At 40.5% G+C, this 13,667-nt stretch overlaps 1 protein-coding gene across 1 annotated transcript in view; it reads left to right on the top strand.

Moving 5' to 3' along the window:
• The window catches only part of tox3 (TOX high mobility group box family member 3), a 196,345-nt gene that overhangs the window by 22,374 nt on the left and 160,304 nt on the right, over positions 1 to 13,667 (top strand). The gene's annotated exons all lie outside the window — the stretch shown is intronic.

Raw genomic sequence — 13,667 nt, 5'->3', positions numbered from 1 at the left:
AGAATTATTGCATATTAGTAACCTTAACCCTAACCCTTATATGTTCCCCTAGTGTCCAAATAACTCTAAATTAAGTATTTTTTACACTAAAAAGCAACTAATTAATGGGGAATATGTTCCCACACTTAAGTGTTACTGAAACTTTAAACATTTCAGTGGAAAAATACATGATTCAAATGAAAATAAAGTAGTTGGAACACAAACATTGAGATTATTCTGCTTTGAAAGCTTATACTCTCCTATTCGAGTAATGGAATATTACAATTGCACTGGAAATTTGTCCCAACTATCTGAGAAAGGTGTAAAATACCAGAAACAGATCGTAAGCAGTCAAAATGTTGTAATGTACAAAAGTTGCTGTGTGACCTTTTAAATTAAACAATTACAACTACTAGGGGTGATATTTTTTTCAAGCCAACTCCAATAACTTCCTGCTTCTCAAGACCGATACTGAAAACGTATCTATTATTTTAAAAATGTTGATTTGCGCCCCCCGCAACCCCGAAAGGGAATAAGCGGTAGAAAATGGATGGATGGATGGATTTGCATTTTCTTCCCGTGACTGCGTGTGTTCCCTCTGCGTACTCCGGCTTCCTCCCACCTCCAAAGACATGCACCTGGGGATAGGTCGATTGGCAACATTAAATTGGCCCTAGTGTGTGAATATGAATGTGAATGTTATCTGTCTATCTGTGTTTGACCTGCGATGAGGTGGCGACTTGTCCAGGGTGTATCTTGCCTTCTGCCTGAATGCAGCTGAGATAGGCTCCAGCACCCCCCGCGTGCCTGAATGGGACAAGCGGTAGAAAGTGGATGGATAGATGGATGATTTAAGTATAGTTTGTGGGCATCCATGAATCGATTAACGTGGACCCCGACTTAACCTTCCTCTTGTGTTAGCTTTCTGTTACCATCTCTTATGTTAACGGGTCGGTTTTGACCCATGTTTTAAATCAGCTGTAAAATACACTAAAAACAATTACCTGTCATCCAATTTGTTTCTCATCTCTTGGTTACCTTGTTAGGCTCCCTTATCCTTGAAAATATTGGTTTTAATATTTTTGGTTTGGGCCATTGGGCCTTATTTTGTCAGTATACCCCTCGATTTCAATTTTTAAAAATGGTAAAACGAACCTCAAGAGAATCATATAAATAAAAAAAGGTTGTTGTGTTACCTAACTATTACTAAGGGGTATTAGAACACATCTCTTAAATAAATGTGTTTTGTTTATTTTTTCATTTTAAGAATTTTAACTATAGTAACATCTATGGTGTTACGGGTCAATTTCGACCCATATATATTTACTTCAAGAAAAAGGCTAAAAAGTATTTTCTTCAGCAACAGAAATCCAACATCAAACAAACAACCAATCAAGCAAATGAAACCAAGAGAAATAGATTACTAGTTCCAAAACTAATAAAAAAACAAAATCAGAGTGGGAAAAAGTGACACTTTTAGTGTCCGTCTTTTGTTTGTTTTTGTACAGGATAATAAGGTAAAATGAGAAACCACTAAAGCTCACATGATTGGGAGAGGAGCTGGCTGTCAGTGTGTTCAGTTTTGGCTCTTATCATTGCTTTATCATCTTATTTTTATAACTGGGTCGAAACCGACCCTAACAACAAACACCCAGGGCATAATTTCTACCAGAGCATTTTATAATTTAGTGAAAAAAATTAAAATGTTTTATTTTGTTGACAAAGAGGTTCCTGACAAAGTCAAAAAGCTTTGATGCAAAAAAATAAATGTATGTGGTGTTTTTATGCATTTATAAACTAAAACGGGTCGGTGCCGAGCCTAACACAAGACGAAGGTTAAACAAGTTGAAAAACCTATTCGGGTGTTACCATTTAGTGGTCAATTGTACAGAATATGTACTGTACTGTGCAATCTACTAATAAAAGTTTTAATCAATCAATCAAAACCCGGAGGTAAGAAAGACTCAATTGAAGATGGATTTGACAAAGTTTACCTATAGATTTGTCCCGACAAAATCCAGAATCTTCAACCATGGCAAAGGTTTGGTTATCCAGCGCCATCGATTTTTATTTTACAGATCTCTTTAGCTCTCTTGTCATCATCTTTGGCAAACTCTTTGTACTTTTCAAACGCAGTTGCAACCCAGAGCCTTTCTTTGCGGCTGGCTTTAGGACAGTTTCTTTTTTCAGCAGGCATCTTCCTAGGCTTTAAAATCTCCCCGATGTAGTCTTGCTGGAGTTTATTGAGGCTGAAAATGTTTATTTCACTCCTCACGGAGTGTATACTGAGCATTTGTTGAAAAAAAGCACGCGAAGAAGTCCTACAAAAATAAAACTGTATTTGTTTACTAAGAGCTTAGGGAACTTTTATGATAGCACAGCTAATAATAAAAATGAGCACTTGATTTGCTCACCCTACAACGCAGTATGTGTAATCCTGCTTTATCGAAACAGTTTTTTAAAATCAGTTTTTAGAGCTATTTTTTAATGTTATTGGGTTTATCCGTGTAACATCATAATTCCTTAGATCAGCCAATATTTATCGTTCATTCACAAGGTTCACTTACGAAGGTGTAAGTGTGGATCCATCTGGTTTGGCCTTCACAGTACCTCAATCAAGTGGACTGTAAGGGCAGATAACTTATTCACTTCCTAGAGGGACATTGATGTTTCTTGCCAAAAGAGTAGTGCAGCTCAAATGAAAGTCCAGTCCCTGAAACATCAGCTAACGTTATACTGTAAATGTTCCATGAAATTTCTTTGATATTTAAAGATCCGAGGTTGCGCCTCATTTGCAGCATGTCCTTGTTTTTTTTGGCTCTTGACTGACTCTTCGTGGTTCATGATGAAGGATGGCAGACGAAGGCTTCAACAAGGGCTTTACTTTAGAAAATGTATTCAAGCTAACTTTCTGAATAACTGCCCAGCTGACAATTTGATACTTACTCCGGGCTGATAAACAAGGAGAGAGGCGGCATGATTGCGCTATTGGAAAGGCATTACTGGCGGCTGATTACAGCGTTAGGGTCGGCCTTAGCCAAGGTTAACCGTCCATAATGAAACACTTTGAAAATAATGATACGCTGCATGGTTTTATGAAGGCCTGCTGCTGGCTGATCAGCTCCACAATGGTGACCTTCAGCGAGCTAAAACAACCCATAGCTTGGAAACTCCTTTAGGTTCTCAAATGCAACCTCGGAAGAGTCCTGTTCGTGGGTTGATCGCCTTGTGCTTCATCTCATGGCTTGAGTATTCTTTCTCACTTTAAGGCAAGAAGAAGTTGTCTGAACAAAAGGGTTCAATTGATGAGGTAAAACCACAACACACATCTGTTTGGGGGACAACAGAACCAAATTCAACACCAATAATCAGAACCATTCCAAGGAATGTTGCCTGTCAAACAGCTCTATTTTGAACACCTGCACAATATTAAATATGGCTTATATTGTTGTCCATGTTTCACTGCTTGCTGTTTTGTCCAAATAGCACAGAATGTCAAGACAAAGTCTTTCAGGGAAAATTATGCCGTTTTGTTTAGTTTCTGTATTGTATAAATGGCACATAATAGGGGGATTAAGTCTAACAAAGGTGGGATAAATTATGTGTGGTAGAGAATCCTGGTAAAATAAAGCAGTTTTGCCCAGTCGTCTTTATCCATCTCATTATGGAATGCTGTGTGTAAAAAACCCAAACAGTTGCATCGTTATCCCATTTCGCTGGGTTTTGGGTAAAAGGCAAGGGCGGAAACATGTTGTTTCTTCTACTATGGCTCTGATGCCGCGATTTTTTCATGATTTCTGTGTAAAAGTACTACTTTTAGCACATTAATAACACTTCAGTAGTAAAGCATGTGTTCTGTTGTTTTCTTTCAATAGATGGCTGTCATGTAGGAATGTTCCGATCAGGATGTTATGCTGCCTATTCCGATACAGATCATCTATGAGTGGCTGATATCATTACCGATACCCATCATGTGACTGTACATTTTTCAATTTATTCATGGTTAGTGCTAGTGCTAGTTTAACAATATCCACACAATATTCAAACTAGTTCCATGTTCTCTTACTCTGTGTTTGATATGTTCGTCCTCCAGTAGGGGTGTAACGGTACGGGGGTTCCGGTTCGGTGCGGAGGAGTACCGAACGAGTTTCCACATGAACATATGAAGTAGCCGCCTATGCTAAAGTCTTAATAAGCTGCTCTGCTCTCTGCCTCCTTCTCCTACACAGCACCTAGCATTGTCCCACCCACACCACCATCTGATTGGTTACAACTGTAGCGGTATCAGCCAATCAGAAGTGCGTATTCAAAGTGGTAACAACCAATCAGCAGTGTGTATTTAGAGCGCATGTAGTCAGCGCTTCAGCATCGAGCAGATAGGTGTTTAGCAGGTGAGCAGCGGACTCTCCCCAAATTATAATAAACACTTCCAAGTCAACTACTACTAACATCACTATGAGCCCGTAGACCTTCTAGAAACAAAATGCAGCTCAGCTCACTCGCAGTCCTGGCTTGAGGTGAAGGCCAATTATCTTTTAGCGTAACGTTAGCTCATTTTACGGTGTGTGTGTGTGTGTTACGGACAGTGTTGATTGAAGTGTGTTGAAGCAGCAAAAAAGAACATTATGTTAAATGAAGAGTTTCTGTTTCTGAAAGTTGATATACTAATGTAACTGCATCATAAAGCCTACATGAACTCCACGGTGTTCATGAATAGTCTCTCCTATTGCTATTGTACTATTTTTTCAGCTATAGTTACATTAATCATTAGTAATGTAGCAGCCTAGTTTTGAATGGCAGGGTCCCTGCTATCACATGTTGATACAAATATAACATTTACATAATAAAAATAAACCACAGGCTTCCCAAATGCTGTAATAAATTAAGCATGATGAGTTGACTTGAAACTGTTTAATGTTGCACTTTTTATATATAGAAGCAACAATTTGAGTCAGTTTAATGTGGATTAACGTTGACAGAATTATTATAGAGTTCCCAATGTTAAAAGGATAAAGCCATTGTTTACAAATTTGGTAAATAAATAACCAAAAAATGTATATTTTGTTGTTTTCTTACTGTACCAAAAATGAACCGAACCGTGACCTCTAAACCGAGGTATGTACCGAACCGAAATTTTTGTGTACCGTTACACCCCTATCCTCCAGTGATAACAGATAATCATACTTAAAATAAAAATACTTGCAGTTTATTTCCCCAATGGAGGTGATTATGATTAGCTTAGAGGAGGGGCTTTACATTTTGTATGGAGCCACACAATTAGAAGCTAGCTGCTTGTCAGCCGTGGCCTAAAAATAAATGCAGTGTCAGCCAGAAGGCATCGGCATTTAGGATCAGCAATAAAATGCATTAAGCGGCAATGGCGATCACATACTTTTTCACAAAAATCGTAATAATTGTAATGCGAGTTCCTCCAGCATTCCCTCTCTATGTTTGTGTTCTATATGGTAGCGACTTGTCCAGGGTGTACACCACCTTACGCCCGATTGTAGCTGAGATAGGCACCAGCGCCCCCCGCGACACTAAAGGGAATAAGCGGTAGAAAATGGATGGATGGATGGATTTCTGAACATTCTGTGCTTATTTATGTAGACTACATGAATAGATTTTGTATTTAACAATTTTCACAAATTGCTATTTAAACATGTATTAACAAAATTCTTATCACAAAATATTCAATTTTAGTGTTACAGTGTTGCTCTTTATATTGAACCTCTGAATTGGAGTTAAACACTTTTGTAGCTATTCAGGTTTTTTTGTTTTTTAGAGGTACTGACGGGAACTAATTAACAAATGAGAAAGAAATAACCCGGGTTCTTTGATTCATCAGCGCAGCCTCTCATAAGAAGCCAGCTTCAAGCAGAAACAACAAAGTAGTAAATCAAAGAGGTTTCCTTTGCCAAGCACGATGCCCCTTTGGGAAGTTACCTTGGTGCTTAATTAAAATCCAGAAGGATCATGTTTTAAGTGGAGGTGAACAAGCACTGAATAACAATGACAAATTACACCCCAGAGCATAAGTGGTTTATTTTCTTTATATATTGTTTTCGAAATATTAGACTGCGTTTAATTGTGTGTGTGTGAAATGACAGGAATCTAGTTTTACTGCCGCATCCTGCCAAAAACCAGGATTGACATATTAATCTTGTCATTGCCCAAACAGGATTAAAATTAAACCGCTCGTTATTCAACATCGTTTAATGGATTACTGTTTTCCTTAGGCTTCTAGCCTCACATGCACTAATGTACACACCAGCTGCTACTATGTAATCACCACGTATCAATATACAGTATGTAATGCATGTGGCAGATTTATGGTCAAATAAAACATCTAGACTAAAAGTCTGTGCTGAACTTTGTAGACTGGGTGACAAAGAATAAAAGCATAGAAACAGGAAACTGCTGTGCAAATAGCAAAACAATGAACAATTACATTTCAGTGGTGTCTGTCCCTTGAAGTCATACGAACCAGAATTTGACCAACATTTTTTGGGAAAAAGTTATCCACTCAAGTTTCAACAACATTTTTTTTTTTGTTGCATTAGAAGATGTTCAACTAATTTGGCCCTAGTGTGTGAATGTGAGTGTGAATGTTGTCTGTCTATCTGTGTTGGCCCTGCGATGAGGTGGCGACTTGTCCAGGGTGTACCCCGCCTTCCGCCCGATTGTAGCTGAGATAGGCGCCAGCGCCCCCCACGACCCCAAAAGGGAATAAGCGGTAGATAATGGATGGATGGATGGATGGATAACGTTCAGTTGGTTACCTTTTAATGTAAGCAAAAAAGGAGTAACTTGCGATGTTTACTTTCTTCCTTTCCTTTTTTTGCAACATTGGAAACATTACCCAGCTTAAAGAAAAACAAGAAGGCAAAAAAGGGTTTCCATCCATCCATTTTCTACCGCTTGTCCCTTTAGGTGTTACTAATTCAGTGTTAATATTTGAGTGGGGCCCGAGCCCCTGCGTAGTAGAAAAGTTGGGCCCCGATGTCAACAAGTTTAAAAACCCCTGATATAGTCCATCCATCCATCCATCATCTTCCGCTTATCCGAGGTCGGGTCGCGGGGGCAGCAGCCTAAGCAGGGAAGCCCAGACTTTCCTATCTCCAGCCACTTCGTCTAGCTCTTCCCGGGGGATCCCGAGGCGTTCCCAGGCCAGCCGGGAGACATACCGGATCGGTGCGGCGTCTTCAGTAATGCGGACGTTGTATCGATCCGTTGTGGTGAAGAAGGAGCTGAGCCGGAAGGCAAAGCTCTCAATTTACCGGTCGATCTACGTTCCCATCCTCACCTATGGTCATGAGCTTTGGGTCATGACCGAAAGGATAAGATCACGGGTACAAGCGGCCGAAATGAGTTTCCTCCGCCGTGTGGCGGGGCTCTCCCTTAGAGATAGGGTGAGAAGCTCTGCCATCCGGGAGGAGCTCAACGTAAAGCCGCTGCTCCTCCACATCGAGAGGAGCCAGATGAGGTGGTTCGGGCATCTGGTCAGGATGCCACCCGAACGCCTCCCTAGGGATGTGTTTAGGGCACGTCCAGCTGGTAGGAGGCCACGGGGAAGACCCAGGACACGTTGGAAAGACTGATACAGTCCATTGATTCATAATCATTCACTTAATAATCCCGATGCATCTCAGGCCCCTTCTACACTAAGGTTATCCAGGGTAAATCCCACCTAAACTTATCCTTGTCCACACACACTCATAATGCCACCGTTTAAGACGCCTTCACCCCTCCGTCCGCCGGCGCAACGCGACCTAGTAAGCCAGGGGTGGGCATTACGTCGATCGCGATCGACTGGTCGATTTCGGAGGGTGTGTCAGTCGATCTCAAGCCAGGCATTAAAAAGTATACATAAAAATGAACAATCATCAATCATACCAAGACTTCACTTTCGTCAGTTGTTTGACATTCTCGGCACCCGAGGATCTACTGAGATGACGCTGGCTACTGCGGGCTCATATTTAAGAAAAAAATCACTAACAGGGCGGACGCAGAGAAACACATTTTATTTCTAGAGACTCCGTACCTACTGTCAAAACTCTAAAGACCGACTGCACAGTTCCTGTCTTCACCATAAAAGACCTGTTTCATCCTGCCTGTGCTAACAAAATAAGAGTCTCACAAAGCTAGCGTGCACAAGCTAGCAAGCTACGGAGTTTGATGCCAATGTATTTCTCCCCCGCCCTCAGCGACCGCTTTCTCACTTGCTTGCCCACCCGCACACTCACTGACGTCACTCACCTGCTGCCAGACATTAAAGGGCCACACACATATGCTACTCTCATAACAAAGTGTTTAAAAACGAGTATGCAAGTTGGACAAATGAGATGCCAAATCCAACCACTTTCATGTGGTATTGGACAGAAAGGAGGACCTTTTTTTTCCTCCATTTGAAAATGCGGACGTTATCAACACCACTGTCTGATTCCAATCAATGCAAGTCATCAGAATCAAATACACCAACTTATATTCTTGTCTTCATGAAAGAAAGGAATCTATGTGTGTTAAACATGATTGTATTATCATAAAACACCATTAACTTGTTAACAAAAATGTCTCTTTCATAAATAAATAAATATAAATTATAAATAGGAATGAGGTAGATCTCCTCGACTTGGTCAATTGAAAAGTAGCTCGCCTGCAGAAAAAGTGTGAGCGCCCCTGTAGTAAGCATTCAAAAACAATGTGTGCGTCATAGTGACCTCTGACCTGGAAGTGTATTATTACCCTGTGTTTCAATTTAGACTATTGCCGCATTTCTTTTAACAGTAAACCTTGCTGGCCTCATCAGCAGCAGCTGTTAAAATATTGTGGGGCATCACACCTGAGCCATCATACATGAACTATATCTTAAAAGGCCTACTGAAACTCACTACTACCGACCACGCAGTCTGATAGTTTATATATCAATGACGAAATATTAACATTGCAACACATGCCAATACGGCCTTTTTAGTTTACTTAATTGCAATTTTAAATTTCCCGCGAGTTTCTTGTTGAAAATGTCGCGGAATGATGACGCGTACGCGTGACGTCACGGACTGTCAGGAAATATTAGCGTTGCACCACTAGCGGCTAAAAGTCGTCTGCTTTAATCGCATAATTACGCAGTATTTTGGACATCTGTGTTGCTGAATCTTTTGCAATTTGTTCATTTAATAATGGAGACTATAAAGAAGAATGCTGTTGGTGGAAAGCGGTGGATTGCAGCTGCCTTTAGCAACGAGACACAGCCGGTGTTTCTTTGTTTGTTGTGAAGCTTTAACACAGAGCGGTCAAGCGAACATGTTTTCTCTACGTCAACCAGCATGTTTTTGGATGGGAAAATTGTGATATATATCTTACCGGAGACATCATTGGATTATTTGTCGTCCTGCAACAGCTGTCAAAAAAGGCAGCTGTGAGCTTGGCTCCTCGGCTTCTCTCTGAGACACTGCGTGTTCACCGCAGCCATCCGACCTCGAAGTATGTCTTTACAATCTCACTAAAACACTATTAAAACAATAAGCAGATAAGGGATCTTCCAGAATTATCCTAGTAAATGAGTCTAATTACATCTGAAACGCTCACACTGCCGCCGCCCGGAGCCGTCGCTTTTTTTTTTTTCTTCTAGACCTTCACTATCAATATCCTAATTCACAAATCTTTCATCCTCGCTCAAATTAATGGGGAAATTGTCGCTTTCTCGGTCCGAATTGCTCTTACTGCTGGTGGCTCCCATTGTAAACAATGTAAATATGTGTGGAGCCCTGAAACTCGTGACGTCACGCGCACATACTTCCGGTAACGGCAGGGCTTTTTTATTAGCGACCAAAAGTTGCAAACTTTATCGTCGATGTTCTCTACTAAATCCTTACAGCAAAAATACGGCAATATCGCGAAATGATCAAGTATGACAGATAGAATGGACCTGCTATTCCCGTTTAAATAAGAAAATCTCATTTCAGTAGGCCTTTAAAGGACGTGTGGAAGTAAACAATGTGATAAAGAACATTTTACCACAACTAACAACAGGACACTGTGCTTGTAGGCTGAAATTGACAGTCGTACTTGACGGCCTTAAACACTTCATGGCTTCACAATAATTATGGAGTACAAAACTAGACGCGGACAATAACTGACAGTCTACTTTGCCAGTCCAAATGCATTAGCTAGTTTTCGTAGTGTTCCCTCGTCCACGAGAACCCGCATTGTTGCGGTCTCTCTTTCGACAAATGAACAAAGTTTTTCACTAAGTAAAATCACAGCTGACCTGGACATTCGAAAGTTCTCTTACCGTTCCTCTGACACAAAACACTCGGTGACAAACATATCCCACCAGGCTGCCGTTCTTCTAGGGCAGTCGTTCTCAAATGGGGGTACGCGTACCCCTCGGGGAACTTGAAGGTATGCCAAGGGGTACGTGAGATTTTTTAAAAATATTCTAAAACGACAAAGCAATATTCAGTGTTGACAGCTAGATTTTTTGTGATCATGTTCCATAAATATTGATGTTAAAGATGTATTTTTTGTGAAGAAATGTTTAGAATTAAGTTCATGATTCCAGATGGATCTCTATTACAACTTTAAGTTAATGATTACTTCTATTTGTAGAAATCTCCATTAATAATTGAATAACTTGTTTATTTTTCAACAAGTTTTTAGTTATTTTTATCTTTTTTTCCAGATAGTTCAAAAAAGACCTCTACAAATGAGCAATATTTTGCACTGTTATACAATTTAATATATCAGAAACTGATGACATAGTGCTGTGTTTTACTTCTTTATCTCTTTTTTTCAACCAAAAATAATTTGCTCTGATTAGGGGGTAAAATGTTCACAGAGGGTAGATCAGTGAAAAAAGTTTGAGAACCAATGTTCTAGGGCTTATCCAAAACCGTCGCTCAATATTGCTTTGTTGCCGTCTGAGATGTGCTGTATCCCAAATAGCTGCAATCGCACGTTTCCTTCTCTTAAGGTATTCATGTGTGATTTCCAAAAGCGCCTGTACATGTACAAGAAGGAGAAACACGCGGCATGGTCTGGATGACTCGCCTCCATATTTCTAGTGGTTCCCACCGAGTTACCGAATGCGTTGTTATGAAGCTGGCTGTGGCGCGTTCTTTCTGACGTCACTTCAGCTCCGAACTCAGTTATTAAATGATCAATGAGTCCATACAAAGATAAGAGCCGGGGATTAAATATAATAGACGGTGCACTGTCCGGGAAGGGGGACCTTAAGCGGTGATTTAGTGTGGCTGAAACGAGGCTTAGGCTAATAGTGTAGACATAGCCTCAGAACCCATCATTTACCCCACTCTCAAAGTTATACGAAAGGTTCCAGAATTGTTTCATTTGACACAGCTGGTGGTTTCCCTCGGCTAATCTCGTCTTCGATCTTTCAGTTTGAAGATATGATATTTCTTAAGTGAGCCGGCTAAACAACATCGACTGTTCTCGGCAAAGGAGCGGGTGAGTACAGGGGGGGCCATACATTGATAAAAAAAAATAAGCGATGTGGAATCATGTACAACGGGAGTGGCCTACATTCTGCTGTTTCTTAATGTGACATGATGTAATGCGCACTGACTCTTTTAGAAGGACGAATCAAATTGTTGCAAGCACTAGGTTGGTTAATAGCAAAGACAGCAGAACCCCTGTCCTTCTGTCTGACCTAAAGCTGCAGTAAAGCCCCCGTCCCCCCATGTTGAATTAACTGGTTTTCCTATCGTTTTTACATTGATTAACAGGCTCAGTGCCAATTGGCTTGCAGGCTTTATTGACTGGGTGCACCTGGCTCGAAAAGCTTTTGTACCTCTCTTTGTTTTAAGTGTTAAGGCTTGATATATTACTCTGATAAGTGTAAATAAAAAGTGAAGTCCATAAAACATGGGCTGACCATGGCCTGACCTCATCAGTTGAAGTGGAGAAACTGGCCGCATGGTCTGAAAATGCAGGTCAAGGCTCAACTAGTGCAGAAAATGTCAATTACGCCCCCCCCCCCCCCAACCCTTTGCACTAGTCCTTCCTTTTTTAAAGATACTTGCACTGGAGAAACAAGGGAGGAGGGGCGGAGGAAGTGGGGTGGGCTCTATTCTTAACAGGGGCTCTAGTGAGAGCTAGAAATCAATACTGCAGGAAAGAGGGGGTTGGACAACTGACACATACAAGGTTGTTTCAGTGTGTGCTAAATAGCACAGCGATTTCTAAAGATGCTCCTGTATGAGAGCGTGCAGGAAATGGGGTTCATTCATAATCATTAATTTGATTGTGCTCATTGTGTCGGTTATGTGTGACGAGCTGCTTGGATGAATTGTACGGTTGAACCAATCAATGGAAGAATCAATGGAGGAATACTCGCTTAGGACAAAGCTTGTTACTCTTCTCCAGTGTTTTTGTATTTTTTTTTCTACAGTAGTTAAAGGCCTACTGGAACCCACTACTACCGACCACGCAGTCTGATATTTTATATATCAATGATGAAATATTAACATTGCAACACATGCCAATACGGCCGGTTTAGTTTACTAAATTGCAATTTTAAATTTCACGCGGAGTTTCTTGTTGAAAACGTCGCGGAATGATGACGCGTGCGCGCGACGTTACGGACTGTCAGGAAATATTAGCGCTGCAACATTTGCGGATAAAAGTCGTCTCTTTTCATCGCGCAATTAAACAGTATTCTGGACATCCGTGTTGCTGAATCTTTTGCAATTTGTTCAATTAATAATGGAGACTATAAGGAACAATGCTGTTGGTGGAAAGCGGTGTATCGCAGCTGTCTTTAGCACCGAGACACAGCCGGTGTTTTTGTTTTTAACACAGAGCGGTCAAGCGAACATGTTTCTCTATGTCAACCAGCATATTTTTGGATGGGAAAATTGTGATATATATCTTACCGGAGACATCATTAGAGTATTCGTCCTCCTGCGGTAGCTGTTTTAAAGGCAGCTGTGAGCTTGGCTCCTCGGCTTCTCTCTGAGACACTGCGTGTTCACCGCAGCCATACGACCTCGAAGTATGTCTTTACAATCTCACTAAAACACTATTAAAACAATAAGCAGATAAGGGATCTTCCAGAATTATCCTAGTAAATGTGTCTAATTACATCTAAAACGCTCACACTGCCGCCGCGTGGAGCCGTCGCTTTTTTTTTTTTTTTTTCTAGTCCTTTGTTATCAATATCATCATCCACGAATCTTTCATCCTCGTTCAAATTAATGGGAAAATTGTTGTTTTCTCGGTACGAATAGCTCTTGCCGCTGGAGGCTCCCATTAAAAACAATGTGAGGACGTGAGGAGCCCTCACCCTTGTGACATCATTGTCTGCGAGCCTTTTTTATCAGCACCAAAAGTTGTGAACTTTATCGTCGATGTTCTCTACTAAATCCTTTCAGCAAAAATATGGCAATATTGCGAAATGATCATGATGGACCTGCTATCCCCGTTTAAATAAGAAATCTCTGATTTTGTACCTCATAAGGCTAACAATTATATTCCACATTAACCAATAGTACCTTTTCCAATTCCAAAAAAGGAATACTGTTTGTCTTACACCACACGGACTAGAAATTGAAAGAGTAAATAAAACCACATTTCTAGGTATAATGATTGATGAGAAATTGAACTGGAAATCTCATGTAAAAAAATATATAACAAAAAGTAGCAAGAAAAACGTCAATAATGAATAA

The sequence above is a fragment of the Nerophis ophidion genome, linkage group LG02 (assembly GCF_033978795.1).
Source record: "Nerophis ophidion isolate RoL-2023_Sa linkage group LG02, RoL_Noph_v1.0, whole genome shotgun sequence".
NCBI lineage: Eukaryota > Metazoa > Chordata > Actinopteri > Syngnathiformes > Syngnathidae > Nerophis > Nerophis ophidion.
The sequence above is the reverse complement of the archived record's forward strand: the minus strand, read 5'-3'. Positions and strand labels throughout refer to the sequence as shown.